The sequence below is a fragment of the Hyperoodon ampullatus genome (assembly GCF_949752795.1).
Source record: "Hyperoodon ampullatus genome assembly, chromosome: 12".
NCBI classification, from domain to species: Eukaryota; Metazoa; Chordata; class Mammalia; order Artiodactyla; family Ziphiidae; genus Hyperoodon; species Hyperoodon ampullatus.
The window spans coordinates 36,492,136-36,505,620 of record NC_136925.1 but is presented as its reverse complement, the minus strand read 5'-3'; positions in this window follow the sequence as shown (position 1 = coordinate 36,505,620).

Sequence of the window (13,485 nt, the reverse complement as noted above, 5' to 3'; positions counted from 1 at the left end):
GTAAACTTCAGTGAGTATGAAGTGAAGGAATGTAAGTAAAGATTTAGGATAATTCTTGGTACATATTATGGTAGGCACTACTTTTTGTTGTTATTCTTTTTATTTTATTATAGTTGATTTGCAATGTTGTGTTTAATTTCTGCTGTACAGTGAATTGACTCAGTTATACACATATATTCTTTTTCATATTCTTTTCCATTATGGTTTATCACAGGATATTGAATATAGTTCCCTGTGCTTTACAGTAGGACCTTGTTGTTTATCCATCCTATGTATAATAGTTTGCATCTGTTAACCCCAAACTCCCAGTCTTTCCCTCCCCAACCCCTCTCCCCCTTGGCAACCACAAGTCTGTTGTCTATATCTGTGAGTTTGTTTTTGTTTCATAGATATGTTCATTTGTATTTTAGATTCCACATATGAGTGATATCATATGGTATTTATCTTTCTCTTTCTGACCTGCTTCACTTAGTATAATAACATCTAGGTCCATCCATGTTGCTGCCAATGGCATTATTTCATTCTTTTTAATGGCTGAGTAATATTCCATTGTATATAGATGTGTGTGTGTGTGTATACACACACACATATATATATATATATGTATACCACATCTTCTTTATCCATTCATCTGTCAGTGGCCATCCAACACAGTTTATAGTCAGCTGGAGTTTTTGTGTTGTGCCGTGTGAGCCATCAACCCCTGCTAACTTGTTCCTTGTCCTTGACAAAAACTCTTACTTTGTTCCCTTTGCCCAACCTTAAAACTTTTAAAGATATAAAACATGTTCATTACAGACAATCCAGAACATATAATTACAGAAGAAAAGAAATTAAAATGCTTAGAATCACATTCATCCAAATCGAGGCTCACACATTGCTGAATACTGTTTCTCTTCTATTTGCAGATTTTTTCTTTTTTTTAAAGTATGAATTTTGGGAAACACCTTATTTTCCTCTTTGGTAAAGTGTAGATAGTCATACCTCTCTTACAAGTTTGTTGAAGGAGAAAATGAGAATATATGCAGACATACCTGGCACATAGTAATTACTCAATGAATGGGAGCTATGAGCTGCTATTACATTTAACTCTTGATTCTGGAATTAGTTTTGATGTCAAGAAATAAATAGAGGAATAACTTAATTTTTCCCAAATGGTTAAATAATTGATTCAGTCTTTCAAAATTAAACTTTTAATTTTGAGATAACTGTAGATGCATATGCAGTTGTAATAAATAACACAGAGAGATCCCCTGTACCCCTCATCCAGTTTCCCCCAGGGGTAACATCTTGTAAAAGTATAGTACAATCTCAACCAGGATACTGACATTGATACAGTCAAGATACAGAACATTTCTACAACCACAAGGATCCCTCCTGTTGCCTTTTTTTGGCCACACCCACTTCCCTCTTGCTCCCATCTGCCTCCTTTTAACTCCTTGCAACCACTAGTCTGTTCTCCATTTCTATAATTCTGTCATTTCAAGAATGTTATATAAATGCAACCATATAGTATGTAAGCTTTCTGGATTGGCTTTTTTCACTTAGCCTAATTCTCTGGAGATTCAGTCAGGCCATTGCTATAACATTGTTGTAATAATTCTTTCCTTTATAGATTAATTTAGGGAGAATAGGCCCATTTAGACATCATAGTATATCCATCAATTAGTCTCTTTATATCCATCAATTAGTCTCTTTTTAAGTCTCATGGAAATATTTTGCCATTTTCCTTATTTAGTTACTGTGTATTTTTTCTTAAATTTATTTTTATGTAATGTACACAAATATATGTATTCTGGACCTACCTAACTTAAAATTTATTGGAAATATTCTAGATGAAAAAGTGCCATCTCCTCAAGTACTCCAAAGCAGTTATGTTTCCTATGCTTATAGTTTGGGGCTTGCACTGTTTTCCTGTATTAAGTTCCCATTTTGAATTTCCTGATAGGACCTGGAGTGATATAGGGGGCACTGTATCCTAGTTGGTCCACCTCCTCCTATTTTGGCTTAACTTTAATAGAAATTTAATTGAACATTCTATTTGGTAAGAAAGAGAAATGAATGAATCCTGCTGGAAAAAAGAAAAATTTGAAGAGCTAAACGTGAGTCATGACATATTTTGTTAACATTTCCTAAAGACATAACTCATTTCTTACATAGGCAATGAGGGAAGGATAATTTATGTTCCGTTCTCTAAACACTGTGCTTATTATAGGTAACAATTTGTGAGATTTATCCTTTTTTTTTCATGCAAATTCACCTTGAAACTTATGATGCCGAAGACATAAATTAGCTCTTTGTTTCTGGCATTCTCTCACTTAACCTGGTGAGATGAGGTATCATTTATCATTTACAATAAAATGTGTCCATTTTTAAATGTAATATTCAAAGAGTTTTGACAAAAGTATATACCTGTGCAACTACCAGCACAACCAATATAAAGAATATTTTCATCACCCCCCAAAAGTTTCTTTGTGTCCCTTCCCAGTCAGTTTTCTCACCCAACTCGCAGACTTGGGCATCCGCTAATTTGCTTTCTGTCGTTATAGATTAGCTTTGTCTTTTCTAGAGCTTTATATAAATGGATTCATACAGTATATACATTTTTGTGTGTGGTTTCTTTAGCTGAGCATAATGTTTTTGATGTTATCCATGTTGTCAAGTGTTATCAGCTCTAGAGTACCTCTATTCATTCAAGAAATATCTGCTGAGTACCTGCTGTGTGCTAGGCACTCTTCTTGACGGTGGAACAACTATGAATTAAAAAAGAGACAAATCCCTACTCTCATGGAGCTTGCGTTTAGTAGAGGTTGGAAGTGAGAACTTACTACACTACTATACACACAAATGGTGTACTTGCTATAGAGAAAGATAAAGCAGGAAATGGGTATTAGGGGATGTATGGACAACTTTAGAAAAAATTATCTAGGAAAGCTTCACTGAACGTATGTTTCTGAGTATAGAAGGAGATGGGAGAGCAGACATCAAAATACTTCGGAGAAAGGCATTCAAGCAGAAGCAAGTACAAAAGTCCTGACACCTGCTTGGAGATTCTGAGAAATCCAGAGTGTCCGAAGTGGAGTGAGAAAGGGAAGTGAGTGAGAGATGAGGTCAGAGAGGCGGGGCTGGAGGGTGGGGTGCAGATTGTTAGGTCCCTGTGAGCCGTGTAAGAGCTCTGACTTTGGGTGAGATGGAAGACATTGGAGGCTTTGAGTGATATGGTCTCGGATTTTAACAGGGTCACTGTGGTAGCTGTATTAAGAAAAGATGGTAGGAAAGTAAGGAGACCAGTTAGGAAGCTGTTGCAACAATTCATCAAGAGATGATGGCTTGAGATGCAAAATATAAAATAGATAAACAACAGGCCCTACTGTATAGCACAGGGAACTATATTCAACATCCTGTGATAAACCATAATGGAAAAGAACATGAAAAATATATATATGTATAACTGAGTCACTTTATAGAAGAAATTATCACATTATAAATCAACTATATGTCAATAAAAATTTTTTTAAAAAGAGATGACTTGGACAAAGTGAGAGTGGTGGAGGAGTGACAAGTGGTCATGTTCTGAACTTTTTTTTTTTTCTGCCTCTGGTCTTAGTTGCGGCCTGCAGGATCTTCGTCGTGACATGCGAGCTCTTTGTTGCGGCGCGTGGGCTCTCTAGTTGTGGCATGCGGGCTCCAGAGTGCGTGGGCTCTGTAGTTTGCAGCACACAGACTCTCTAGTTGAGGCGTGCAGGCTCAATAGTTGTGGGGCACAGGCTTAATTACTCCACGGCATGTGGGATCTTCGTTCCCTGACCAGGGATTGAACCCACGTCCCCTGCGTTGGAAGGTGGATTCTTAACCACTGAACCACCAGGGAAGTCCCTGAACATGCTTTAAAGGTAAAGTCAACGTTTGCTGATTGACTGAATGTGTTATATGAGAGAAAGAAAAGAGTTAAGGATGACTCTAAGGTTTCTGGTCTGAGTTACTGGAAGTACATAGTTGAGTCTAGGAAAATAGAGAGAAATTGGTTTTGGTATGTAGGAGAAGGACAGGAGTTCACTTTAGACATGTTAGGTTTGAGATGATTGTTGTTGAGTAAGCAGATATGAGTTTGGACTTTAGAGGAGAGATTAAAGCTTTTAAAAAAAATCTATATGCTGCTGTTGACCTCAAATGTATATTTCAAAACAGCAGTGAGGTATCACCTCACACCAGTCAGAATGGCCATCATTAAAAAGTCTACAAATAATAAATGCTGGAGAGGGTGTGAAGAAAAGGGAACCCTCTTACACTGCTGGTGGAAATGTAAATTGGGGCAGCCACTGTGGAAAACAGTATGGAGTTTCCTCAAAAAACTAAAAATAGAGGTGCCATATGATCCAGCAATCCCACTCCTGGGCATATAACCAGAGAAAACTATAATTTGAAAAGACACATGCACCCCAATGTTCACAGCAGCACTATTTACAATAGCTAAGACATGGAAGCAACATAAATGTCCATTGACAGATGGATAAAGAAGATGTGGTATAAGGAATTCCCTGGTGGTCCAGTAGTTAGGACTCCACACTGTCACTGCTAAGGGCCCAGGTTCAATCCCTGGTCAGGGAACTAAGATCCTAAGGCGCCACAAGTTGCATGGCATGGCCAAGAAAAAAAAAGGAATATATGGTATATAAACATATACATATATACATATATATACACGTATACATATATACATACATACGCACATATACATACAATGAAATACTACTCAGCCATAAAAAAGAATGAAACAATGTCATTTGCAGCAACATGGATGGGACTAGAGATTATCATACTAAGTGAAGTAAGTCAGAAAGAAAAAGATAAATACCATATGATATCACTTATATGTGGAATCTAAAATATCTCACAAATGAACTTATTTACGAAACAGAAACAGACTCACAAACATAGAAAACAAACTTATGGTTACCAAAGGGGAAAGGAGGGGAATAAATGAGTTTGGGATTAGCAGATACAAACTACTATATATAAAACAGATAAACAACAAGGTCCTACTGTATAGCACAGGGAATTGCATTCAATATCCTGTGATAAACCATAACGGAAAAGAATATGAAAAAGACTATATATATATATATGTATATATATATATATATATATACATATATATATATATATCTCAATCACTTTGCTGTACACCAGAAACTAATACAATGTTGTAAATCAACTATACTTCAATTTTGAAAATTAATAATTGCATCTAATTACAAGGGAAAATTGAGCATGAATAATGTTTAAAGAGGTTTAAAAATAACAATTAGCAATTACAAAGGAGAAATTTGGCAACATTTAGAAAATGACTGAATGGAATAGACACAACATTTTTTGAAAGGTCAACTGTATAATTACTAATTAATTTGGTTCTCATTTCTACCCAGTTGAAGGAAGAGAGGCAGGCAGTCCTGAGGCTGGTCAGAGTTAACCACACTCTGCTAGGCAAAGGGTAACCAGTGCCTGGATTTGGGTGACGGCAGTGGGGACAGGAATGAAGGGACAGAGATCATAAAAGCTAGGGAGGAAGTGGGTAAGACCTGGTGCTTCATTAGCAATAAAGAACAATGGCGGGCTTCCCTGGTGGCACAGTGGTTGAGAGTCCGCCTGCCGATGCAGGGGACGCGGGTTCGTGCCCCAGTCCGGGAAGATCCCACATGCCGCGGAGCGGCTGGGCCCGTGAGCCATGGCCGCTGAGCCTGCGCGTCTGGAGCCTATGCTCCGCAGCGGGAGAGGCCACAACAGTGAGAGGCCCGTGTACCGCAAAAAAAAAAAAAAAAAGCCAAGGTGTGATGTAATAGAAAAAACAACATTGGTTATACTCTTGGTTTTGCCATCATCCAGATATGGATCCTCAAGACCGTCATATAAGTTCTCATGGCTTTGTTTTTCTCATCCCTACAATGAATGGGTTGCAATAACTTCTAAGATCCCTCCCAGATCTGATATTTTGAGGCTGGGTGACCAGAATAATAACAGTAATATGAACAGAGATCCCAGGGAGGAAGTTCATCCAAAAGGCTAGGATTTGGATTCTGAGGCTACCACTGTTGTGTGACCTTGAACAAATTACTTAACCCCTCTGTGCGTCAGTTGCTGTTGTAAAAATGGAAATAATAATAGTGCCTAATCACAGAGCCATCCCACATAAACCTGAGGGGAAGTGCCTGGCATATAATGTCTCAACAGAGCTGTGAAATTAATAACTGTATCATCCATACTTAGAATTAATCACAGCTATTGCTCTTGGTCCCAGCACTGAGTGTCTCTGGACAGCAAGACTTTTTTTTTTTTTTTTTTTAAAGAAGATGTTGGGGCTAGGAGTTTATTAACTTATTTATTTATTTTTGCTGTGTTGGGTCTTTGTTTCTGTGCCAGGGCTTTCTCTAGCTGTGGTAAGCGGGGGCCACTCTTCATCGCGATGCGCGGGCCTCTCACTATCGTGGCCTCTCTTGTTGCGGAGCACAGGCTCCAGATGCACAGGCTCAGTAGTTGTGGCACACGGGCTCAGTAGTTGTGGCTCACGGGCCTAGTTGCTCCGCGGCATGTGGGATCCTCCCAGACCAGGGCTCGAACCTGTGTCCCCTGCATTAGCAGGCAGATTCTCAACCACTGCGCCACCAGGGCAGCCCCTGGACACCAAGACTTTTGTCATCAAATTTGACTTTTATTATGTCTCTAACCTAGTATTATGTTACGGAGGAAAGTATCGGGTGTTTATAGGAATATGACACGTAAGTACCTGGGACTTGGGTGGCTGAGTCATCAGACTTGAAGAGTTTTAACCTTCAGATGCTACTTCCTACAGTGAATGCTAGTTGTCACGTCCACTCTTTCTAGTCCTGCACAGTCATGTCCTAATATTTGTCATAGGTATTACCCTAAAGCAACAGAACATAAAGATCTGAGTCATTTAGAAAAAAATAAGTGTTAATCCGGCAGCTGTAACCCTCAGAAACAAACCACCCTGAGAATGCCGGGTACCCATGCAACAGATGGAGAGAGTGTGCCTGACCTTCCAGGTCTCGGGAGCGTATGAAGTAAGAACAGGGGAAGATGGCAAATTTATACATACCCGCTGATTCCTTCCCTGCCCAAGCTTACCCTCACCTGAATCTTATATAAGGATGGCAGTTCAAATAATGTCTGTCAACTGAAAAAGAAAAAAAAAAAGTTACAATTTGCCTAGGACTGCAGGAGGAAAATCAAGTACAAGAGGGTCAAGTTTTGGAGGAGAAGGTACCAGTGAGAAAACAGTATTGGTACATATGCCTTGATATTAAAGTCATAGAAGACACCTACATTTTTTAAATGCAGAGAAAATTTTGTTATTTTCATTTAAGATTCAATCTTCTGCATTTTGTAAAATTTGTTATTTCAGAGCCAACTTTCAATTTCAATTTACCTGAAGCTGCACACATCAGGCACTCTAAGCTGCTATCCAGAACAGGACTTAAGGGTACTTTCCAGGGCTTCCCTGGTGGTGCAGTGGTTGAGAGTCCGCCTGCCGATGCAGGGGACGCGGGTTCGTGCCCCGGTCCGGGAGGATCCCACGTGCCCCGGAGCGGCTGGGCCCGTGAGCCATGGCCGCTGGGCCTGCGCATCCGGAGCCTGTGCTCCGCAACGGGAGAGGCCACAACAGTGAGAGGCCCGCGTACCGCAAAAAAAAAGGTGGGGGGGGGGTACTTTCCAGTCTCAGGTGCGGGTAATTATCTTGAAGTTCCCTCAGCTTCACTTTAAAGACCACCAAAATTGCTAGTTTGGAAATTTATAATGTAAGGAACAAATGGTAGTTAAATAATTCTTTCTTTGTTTCTCTCCCTAGTGGCAAAGATTATTTTTGTTTTATCTGTTTCTAAAATTGTTTTTATTGTTCTTAAAATTAGGCACTGAATAGGCAGAGTGGTTGTATCACACTTGAGTGTCTCTCATTAAAAAGGTTCATAAATGAAAAAAGTGACTGTGTGCCTTCCCGACCACCCAGGACACTAAATCCCACTATGAGGCTCGGGAATGAAAACCCAACCATCCCAAGCATGGCCCCTGTGGACCCTGAACATTTGCTCTTAGTAACTAACACATTGAAATTTCTTATTGGCTATCTTTTTCTCTACAAATGTTAGTAGAGGTGATCTGTAGCTGTGATTGTTTTCTTTCCTGCTGACAAGCAAAGCTGTCGAGGGGAGGTGAGGTATTAGAGAGGCTGCTGATGTAGGAGCAGTTTGTTCTCGAGCTCAGCCATGTCAGTGGTGACCTCCAGCCCTTCAAGCAGTTTTTGAAGTGCTATTTCTTTTTTTTTTTTTTAACATCTTTATTGGAGTATAATTGCTTTACAATGGTGTGTTACTTTCTGCTGTATAACGAAGTGAATCAGCTATATGTATACATATATCCCCATATCTCCTCCCTCTTGCTTCTCCCTCCCTCCCTCCCTATCCCACCCCTCTAGGTGGTCACAAAGCACTGAGCTGATCTCCCTGTGCTATGCGGCTGCTTTCCACTAGCTATCTGTTTTACGTTTGGTAGTGTATATATGTCCATGCCACTCTCTCACTTTGTCCCGGCTTACCCTTCCCCCTCCCATATCCTTAAGTCCATTCTCTAGTAGGTCTGCATCTTTATTCCTGTCTTGCCCCTAGGTTCTTCTGACCATTTTTTTTTTAGATTCCGTACATTTGTGTTAGCGTGCGGTATTTGTTTTTCTTGAAGTGCTATTTCTCTGATTTAAATCTCTTTCTTCATAAAATACCTGGACGTATTTCTATTTCCAGCTCTGAACTTGGACTGATAATTAATACAACTTGTCTAGGACAGATGACCTCTAGGGATGGTCCCAATATAGCATTACAAAATGAATTTTTTTTTCTGATGTATAAAAATACACATTAGAATGGGTTTTTCTGGCCTCATTACATTTTCTAAGTTGAGTTATTTTTACTGGTGCTTCCATTATTCCTGTTTTCCTAATTATTGAAAAAGCAGTGGAATAACCCAAACAGCACAGCCAGGAAGTCTTGGCTCAAGAAAATGGAATTTTTCTTTATGCTTATTTTCTTGTCTACTCAGTACTTGAAAGGAGATGGTATTATGTCATCTAGACATTACAGAATACAACATGTTGTCACTTCTCTCTTATTATGTCAGTTTTAAATATGAGAAAACTGGGACTCAGAAAATTTTAGTTAAAGTAAACAGCAAGTGGCCAAGCCAGGACTCAAACCTGAGATATTCTAGTTCCAGACACCATGCTCTATCCTAGAGCAGTTTTCTATCCCACACTGCTCCCCTGTACATTACAGATCAGGCCTAAAAATTTTAAGCTGTATTATGTGTGTGTGTGTGTGTGTGTGTGTGTGTGTGTATAGCAAGTGACACAAAACTCATCCCTAATCATGCAGGGTCCTTAGTTTTTCAGCCATATTTCTTACTATAATTTTTTTTTACAGTATCAGGATATATTTTAATCTTGATCCTTTATAATGCTTTATATATGTTTATTTATAATGTTATTATTGTAACATTATAAGTATATAATGTTTTATTTATATATAAAACATTATCTATGCATCTGCAAGTGTGTGTGTGTGTGTGTGTGTGTGTGTGTGTTTTATTAACCTCTGTGGTTTTGTTAAATACTGACCTTCACCTTTAGAAACTGCAAGGAGGGAGGGGCATATTGGAGCTTCCTATGCCAATCCTATTTTCTATTTTTGGATGATCTGTATGTAAATCTAACCCCTTTAAGCCTGATGCTTGTAGAGGTTCGTGGTTCTCTTTATAGCTCTCTCTCCTCTTTGAGAAACCTGTTTCTTCTCTTTCATTTCTTGTCTATCCTGCACTTGGGCATTCTTCTTTGGTATCACATGGTATCAGAAGCCTTCCTGAGATAATGCAGGTAAACTTTCTCTTCCTTCAGGATATCTCACATCTCTCAGATGGCTTCATTTTCTGTATAGGATCGTCGTCCTTCATCATTTGGAGGATCTCCTGACAGCCTTTGGTGAATTTTTTGTACTTCCCTGTTTTATTGTATTTGCAGGCTTAGTACAGGCATGACTACAACCAAAGCTGCTGGAAGCTGAGCCAAAGGTGGAGGATGAGGAGGCAGATTCTTAAATTCAGTGTACCTTAAACTTGAGACAAAGTGGATGAACAACAACAAAATATTAAATATCTTCTTCCTTTATTTCTCTTCTGCTACTTGAGGAATCTTTACTGTGTAACAGGAGACCAGCGATGGGGATGGCACTCTGTTGTTTCCACTTGCTACATGTGTTTCACGGGGTGGGAAAGGGGACGGTGGGATGAGTTGGGAGATTGGGACGGACATATCTACACCACCACGCGTGAAAGAGATAGCTAGTTGGAGCCTGCAGTATAGCACAGGAAGCTCAGCTCAGTGCTCTGTGATGACCTAGATGGGCGGGTTGGGGGGGTGGGAGGGGGATGGGAGGGAGGTCCAAGAGGGAGGGGATAGGTGTCTGCATATAGCTGATTCATGTCGTCGTACAGCAGAAACTAACACGCATTGTAAAGCAATTATATTCCCATGAATAAATAAATTAAGTAAATGAATCATAATAAATAAATAAATAAATAAAATTGTAAGGAAAAAATGATTAAAGAAGACAATTGAGGTGTTACAGACGAAGCAGGCAATCTCCTTTTCCAGAACAGCAAAATGGAGCAGAAGGCAGGAAGCACCAAGAACAAGGAGGAGAAAAATAGAAAAGATCTGATTGGCTAGGGCCACATAGTTACCTTTGTTTGGGGTGAGAAGGCCCAGAGGTGGGCCTTGGGGATTGGCGTTTGGGGATTGGCTGACTGGATAGGCTGTGTTTGTAGTCAAGTGGAGCATTTACAGGGGCAGGAAAGCCATGTAAGTTTCGGTTTGCTGACCTGACACCCCAGTCAGGAGTAGCTCCATCTGGGGCCTAGAAAGTTATTTCAACATATGTAATTTTTAGAAAATCATTAAATAACGTTTTAGAATATTTTTAACCAGGTGGCACTCTGTTATACAGAGCCAACTGTCTCCCACTCAGTTTGAACATGTAAAAAGGAACATGCTGTCCAAAAGTCAGTCGGCAAATCAGAAGCATGCAAACCTGGGAACACTAGCAAATACACTGGGCAATGGGACCCTGGACTAGAAACATCATGACAGGCTTGATGAGGTGATGAGGTGAGAATAATAACGATTCAGGTAAAGGCCTGCACCTGTGCAGGATAGAGCACCTGCTGAGGTCGGAATAGGCTAACATTTACTGAGTATCTTCTTGGTACTGCATCCTCTTCAATGTGCTTTTCGCTTGAGTCATCTTGTAAATGATAGTTAAATCACACACTTGGAGTATGATTTTACCTAGTGGGGTAAGATAATGCAAGATAAATGACAGTGGGGCTGGGTGGGAGCTGACTGTTCTATTTGCATTCACACTATGAATGGGTGCATCATCTTTGAGTTTTATTGTACATGTTTGGAGATGCAGGATTTTGGTTTTCAGTAAGCCCTGTGCTGCTAAGGTGCTGCATATGTAGAACTGATAAGATGATAACTTCTTCTGCTGCTGAGACCACATGGGGAGTCCTGCTTCCAACTCTAAAGTGAAAGGAGGGCAAAGAGGACCACCTTCAGGAAAGAACAGAGTGAAGTCACATTCTAGTTGGGGTATAAGTTCTAAAGTCACCACACTATAAATCATGTAGAGTCAACTTTATCTTTGGAAATTCCTTAAGTAGATTTTATATTGCCAGCACCTGGGTCACAGAAAGGTCAAAAGCCATGAATGATCTCCTTTTGTTTCCCTATGTATGTTTTCTAAGGCTCCCCTTCCCAGGTTCACTGTGAATCCTGTGGGAATGGTGAGTGTAAATAGGAAGGGTAGCATAAAGGGATTTCCCGCCAAAGCTTTTGTTGTTGTGGTTTGGTATAACACAGATATCACTGAATCTCTGGAAGTTAAATGAGCTTTTGATGCAACTGTGCTGTTACCAGGAGAGTAAGGGAGGCTCAAAACCATGTCATATAACTCAAGAAATTAATGGTTCTCAGTCTTAGAGCAACACACTGACAGAAGACTCCATAGCTACCTTAAAATGTTTGGAGGACTATACAGTGAAAGAGGAATTAGAACAGAGATGAGCATTTTCAAACAGCTGGTAATGGCTGTCTGGAGTTCTGTATTAAAAAGAATGTCAGTCGGGCTTCCCTGGTGGCGCAGTGGTTGAGAGTCCGCCTGCCGATGCAGGGGACATGGGTTCGTGCCCCGGTCCGGGAGGATCCCACATGCCGCGGAGCGGCTGGGCCCGTGAGCCATGGCCGCTGAGCCTGCGTGTCTGGAGCCTGTGCTCCGCAATGGGAGAGGCCACAACAGTGAGAGGCCCACGTACCACAAAAAAAAAAAAAAAAAAAGAATGTCAGTCAACATCCTAGGTCAGTGGGAAGGAAGTCTGCTTGACAATGATGTCAGTCCAACACATGAAAGAAAGCCAGTGCCCAGGTGTTACACGTGTTGGGAACAGAATGGCTCTAGTGGCATATACTGAGAACTTCAAAGTGGACTTCATGTGGGGTTAGAGATGTCATACACTCTGAAAAGTCAAAAAAAGTCTGTAACATAGTGTTGTAGGTCAATTCTACTTCAATAAAATTAAAAAAAAAATTTAAGTCAGTCTGGAAAAAAGAGAGAAAGAGAATGAGACAGAGAAAAAGAGAAAATAAGAGAGAGAGAATAGACCAATTTTTCAGAAATGAGGGAACTCACCACCCTAAAGAGCATTCTCTTTCATCCCTGATGAGTTTCCACTTCTCATGCATTCTCTCATAAAGAAATCCATGTATCCTTCCAATAAATTTCCCTTTTTGGCTTTAGCTGGTCATCTGGGTTTCTGGCTTTTTCAACCAAACAGTCCCTAAGAGGTCTGTACCTTGGTGGGGGCATTTTTCAATCTCATTTACTTCAATTCAACCAATATTTATTAAATGCCTTTTATGCTTCTTATGTCCACTAATTGGGGTCCAGTTATGAGCCTAGCCTATGACTGGAATCTATGGAAGATTCAAAGGGAATAGCCGACGTAGATTATGATGAGACATAAATAAATGAAACAAGACAGAACATAATGAGACCCCTTAGTTCTTCCCACCCAGGTCATGTGTTCTGAGTTGTCTTTGACATTCCGTCCAATCAGTGCTAGTGGGAAAAAGGTATGGGTGGCAGTGGCTGAGACACAGCCCTTCTAATTGTCATAAGTGCAAACCTGAGGGATGAGAGGAAGTTTGACACAGGAAATAGCAGCCAGCAGCAGGGCTCTCTGATGATGACAAACACAATCCAGTGACGCTCTCTAATTAACAAGATTTTTTAAAAATTTCTTCAGAAACTACTGCCTTAATCTCTGAAGATAATAAGCCTCACTTAAAGTCTTGAATTGACTCACTAT